The sequence below is a fragment of the Sardina pilchardus genome, chromosome 16, assembly GCF_963854185.1.
Source record: "Sardina pilchardus chromosome 16, fSarPil1.1, whole genome shotgun sequence".
Lineage (NCBI taxonomy): Eukaryota > Metazoa > Chordata > Actinopteri > Clupeiformes > Clupeidae > Sardina > Sardina pilchardus.
This window is the reverse complement of record NC_085009.1, coordinates 29,890,165-29,895,164: the sequence shown is the minus strand read 5'-3', so window position 1 is coordinate 29,895,164 and position 5,000 is coordinate 29,890,165. Positions and strand designations below refer to the sequence as shown.

Sequence of the window (5,000 nt, the reverse complement as noted above, 5' to 3'; positions counted from 1 at the left end):
AACACAGATGTGATTTATTCCTTTTGTGGGGAAACACTGCCAAGACGTCCCACTGGGGACTTAGCTGACAAACACGACACAAAAACAGAAAACGTGACATAAGTACGAGACAAAACAACCCCAACCCAACTAACGTGTGTGTACCCGACTAACGTGTGTGTGGAGGACATTCACACTGGACACAAACAAGCCCCACGCTGGGCAGGATGTGGACAAGGAGCCTAATGCCCTAAAGGTCATGACCTAAAAAAACACCACCCCACTCCAGCCACACCACCCACCCCCCCAACCCCTTCTCATGACCATGATAACCCCCCCAGGACCATGATAACACCACCCCATCCGACCCAACCCCACCCCTCCCCTCTTCCTCTCTCTGAAGTCTGCTATTTGTTTTCCTACGAGGCTGTCAGACGTGACGAAAGGTTACCGTGGCTCCGCAGGGAACAGACAAACTCAGGGGTGGGGCAACCGTCTCTCACTGACTACACGGGCATCGGCTGCTGTGATTGGCTAGAATAGACTGGTATTCCAACCTGTGATTGACTAGAATAGACAGGTATTCCAACCTGTGATTGGTTAAAATAGACTGGTATTCCAACCTGTGATTGGCTAGAATAGACTGGTATTCCAACCAGTGATTGACTAGAATAGACGACCATCCTGAGATGTGTTTGGGGGAGATAGAGGTGTGGAAATGTGGAGGGTGGATGTGTGGGGAGATGGAGGAGGGTGGATGTGTGGGGAGAGAGGGAGAGAGATGGAGGAGGGTGGATGTGTGGGGAGATGGAGGAGGTGGATGTGTGGGGAGAGATGGAGGAGGGTGGATGTGTGGGGAGAGAGATGGAGGAGGGTGGATGTGTGTGGTGAGATGGAGGAGGGTGGATGTGTGGGGAGAGAGATGGAGGAGGGTGGATGTGTGGGGAGATGGAGGAGGGTGGATGTGTGGGGAGATGGAGGAGGTGGATGTGTGGGGAGAGGGAGGAGGTGGATGTGTGTGGTGAGAGGGAGAGAGATGGAGGAGGGTGGATGTGTGGGGAGAGAGATGGAGGAGGGTGGATGTGTGGGGAGAGAGATGGAGGAGGGTGGATGTGTGGGGAGATGGAGGAGGTGGATGTGTGGGGAGATGGAGGAGGGTGGATGTGTGGGGAGATGGAGGAGGTGGATGTGTGGGGAGATGGAGGAGGTGGATGTGTGGGGAGAGGGAGGAGGTGGATGTGTGTGGGGAGAGAGATGGAGGAGGGTGGATGTGTGGGGAGAGATGGAGGAGGGTGGATGTGTGGGGAGAGAGATGGAGGAGGGTGGAGGTGTGGGGAGAGAGATGGAGGAGGGTGGATGTGTGGGGAGATGGAGGAGGGTGGATGTGTGGGGAGATGGAGGAGGGTGGATGTGTGGAGAGATGGAGGAGGGTGGATGTGTGGGGAGATGGAGGAGGGTGGATGTGTGGGGAGAGTGGAGGAGGGTGGATGTGTGGGGAGAGAGATGGAGGAGGGTGGATTTGTGGGGAGAGAGGGGAGGAGGGTGGGCTTATAGGCCCCCTTAGGCATTTCTGTCCCCCCTTCCCCCCCCAACCCCAACGGATGTGTGGGGAGTTGGAGGAGGTGGTGGTTGTGTGGGAGTGGAGGTGGTGATGTGTGGAGGAGATGGTGGATGTGTGGGGAGATGGAGGAGGTGGATGTGTGGGGTGATGGGGTGGAGTGGGTGTGGGGGGTGAGGGGAGGTGGGTGGATGTGTGGGGGTGAGTGTTGGATGTGGGTGGTGTGTGGGGAGTGATGGGGTGGGTGGTTGTGTGGGGGAGTGTGGAGGTGGTGGTGGTGTGGGGTTGTGTTGGTGTGGGTGTGGTGGTGGGGTGGTGGTGAGGGTGGGATGTGTGGGGGAGTTGGAGGAGGGTGGAGTGTGGTGTGTGTGATGGGGGGGTGGATGTGTTGGTGGAGAGAGATTGGAGGAGGGTGGATGTGTGGAGATGGAGAGATGGAGGAGGGTGGATGTGTGGGGAGATGGAGGAGGGTGGATGTGTGGGGAGAGAGATGGAGGAGGGTGGAGGTGTGGGGAGAGAGATGGAGGAGGGTGGATGTGTGGGGAGATGGAGGAGGGTGGATGTGTGGGGAGATGGAGGAGGGTGGATGTGTGGAGAGATGGAGGAGGGTGGATGTGGATGTGTGTGTGGAGAGGGAGTTATTGTGGTGCTGCATCTGGTCTCTAATGCGTTTGCTAACCCAGAATGATGGAGGTGCCAGAGGCCTCGGATTAACTCACTGAAGGAACTCACCATCTCTCTCTCTCTCTCCCTCCCTCTCTCTCCCTCTCCCTCTCCCTCTCTCTCTCTCATTCTCTCCATTTCAATTTGTTTTTATTTGTTCACTTCACTTTCTTGTACCATCTGTCTCTCTCCCTCCCTCCCTCATTCTATCAGTCTCTCTCTCTCTCCCTCCCTCATTCTATCAGTCTCTCTTTCTCTCTCCCTCCCTCATTCTTTCACTTTCTCTCTCTCTCTTTCTCACTGCCTCTCTCTCCCTCTCTTTCTCTCAGTTTCACTATTCTCTCTCTCCCTCTTCCCTTTTCCTCATTTCCTCTCTTCCTCTTTATTTTCTGTGTCCTCTCTTCTCTGCTGTCTCTCAGACTGTGTGTGTGAGGACTGTAATTGAGTGTGTCCGCCCACCTCTCTGCAGCAGAGACAGCCAGCAACACACACACACACACACACACACACACACACACACACACACACACACACACACACACACACACACACATGGATTTGCTTCTGCCGCAGTGCCTCCATTCCATCACCACACAAGAAGAAGCCATAAAAAGCTCTCTTTTCTCCTCACGGCTGGTTTGCGTGGTCTCTTGCATCCCCTCCCTCTTACATACACACACACACACACACACACACACACACACACACACACACACACACACGCTGATCCCCCACACCACAATCTCCCTCCAGCTCAGCTCTCATCTCAGTCTTTCTCAGAGTACCTCTATAATTCTCCCCGACGTTAAATAAAAAGTCTCTAATACACACACATCCCTGTAATCGTATCCTCATTATTATGGTTAGGTTATATCCCACTGGTGATTCTCTCACTCACTCACTCGTGTAATACACACATCATTAGTGCACAGTTGAGTTAGTATGTGTGTGTGCCCACACAGGAAATGGTTAAATGTGTGAGATGATCTGTGTTTTCTTAGAAACTGTGCCTGTGTGTGTGTGTGTGTGTGTGTGTGTGTGTGTGTGTGTGTGTGCGTGTCTGTTAGTGTGTGTGTGTGTGTGTGTGTGTGTGTGTGTAAATGTCTCTTGACAGTTATTAGCATAGCTGGCTTCGTGTGCACTCTTGAAATAAAGCTTGTTTAATGACAAAGTTTAAAAAAGCTTCACCTTCCCTGCCTTCTTTCTCCGAAGCTGTCAGGCCGACGATACTGTAGCTCTATGTGGTCTTCACCTCGTGTTCAATAAAGCGACTCTGTCTGTAGCCGTGCGTATAAATAAATATGCGATAAGGGCTCAGTGGTGGACTATCTAGCCCGAGCTACAGTGTAAAGTCACAGTGACGCCGCAAGAGACAGACACAAGGGAAATCCGCCGATATAAACAGCAGCCTCTGTCCTCACGGACGCAGTGTAATTGTAACCACACAATGGCTTGACTGAAGATACAAGCCTGGAGATGTATTTCATTTGAACAGAACACAGGCAAAGGTTTTATTCACAGTATAGACAGTTGTGTGAGTGTTGTGTACACAAATATATGTGAACAGTTGTTCATAAAGCAAGCATGATAATTCCGCACTTAAAGGGAAATGATTTTTCACATCTCTGTTTGTCAGCACAGTACTGTCGATATGAAATAAAACGAAAATAAATTGTGGTGACAGATATTGGAATAGTGATTTGATTTGCAGAGTCAGCAGAGTTCCAGAGTTGATTTGCAGAGTCAGATTTGTAATTTTTTCAGAAGTCAAGCTTCAATTCAGTAATGGCTTCAGGTTTGTCCACTTCTGTTTGGTGAGCATGCCTAGTGCATGAGAAGCACAACACTCCTGACTGGTGAGCTTTGCTGTCTGTCACACAAGGAGGATGACATGAATGGGACTATCATAGATGTGACAGAGGGACTGGGACAGAGTTGCAAGTTTCACAATTAATGGCAGCCTGTGTGATTAGCTAGTTTAAAACTACAGTTAAAGCAACACTAAAGCACTTTTCCTCTGTCACATGCATGCTATTTGTTTACCCAGCAAATAACGATGTCCACAGACAAGGTAGAGCATGTTGCATGAGATTATGAAAGTATGATGTATTGCAACATCGAAGCAAGTCAGATTTGTAGTTTTTTACTGTATGTCTGATTCCATCGAACTACAGGTACGCTACCCGATCTGGTAAACTTACATACCGTGGTTATAGCCGACAGAGGGCCACGAAGCAAAAGCAGAAGTGCTGTTCACTCTGTTACGAGTTGATGAACCACTGAAATGATTTTGGCATCATTATTTTAAGGTGCAAGAAACTCGTTAGTGTCGCTTCAGAATCGGTTAATTGTGGAGCCCTGGACAGCCCCAACTTCCCTTTTCACAGGAAGGGGAGGAGCCTCTCTCCTCTTAGTGCTGATGTCATCGCAAGTTCAAGGACATCAAGTCGATTGATCAAGTTCAACTTGGGCTTAAGATATACTGATATGTTATGACGCTAAATAGAATCAAATTGTTTAACAGATAACCACTGACTTATGTTTATGTTCTGTACACGAGAGTTATTGCGTTTCAAATGAGTGTTTCGGTGTCGGTTAGTTTGTAGTGGTGGGAGGTAGTGGATGAATAGAGACATTACTGCAAGTCTGAATTAGAGTTAAGCGCTTTGGATGTGATCTATTTTGGTTTGTTTAAAGTGTGTTCTAAGCTGCTGGATAAAAATGGACTCAGGTTTAACAGAAGCTCTCTGCAGCCCGGCCACCCAGTGAACCCAGAGGGCATATTTCACACACACTAATG

General features: G+C 49.8%; 1 protein-coding gene across 1 annotated transcript in view; it reads left to right on the top strand.

Annotated features, from left to right (window-relative positions):
- LOC134059980 (RAS guanyl-releasing protein 2-like) overlaps positions 1–5,000 on the top strand; it is an 87,324-nt gene that overhangs the window by 20,397 nt on the left and 61,927 nt on the right. The window lies entirely within an intron of this gene.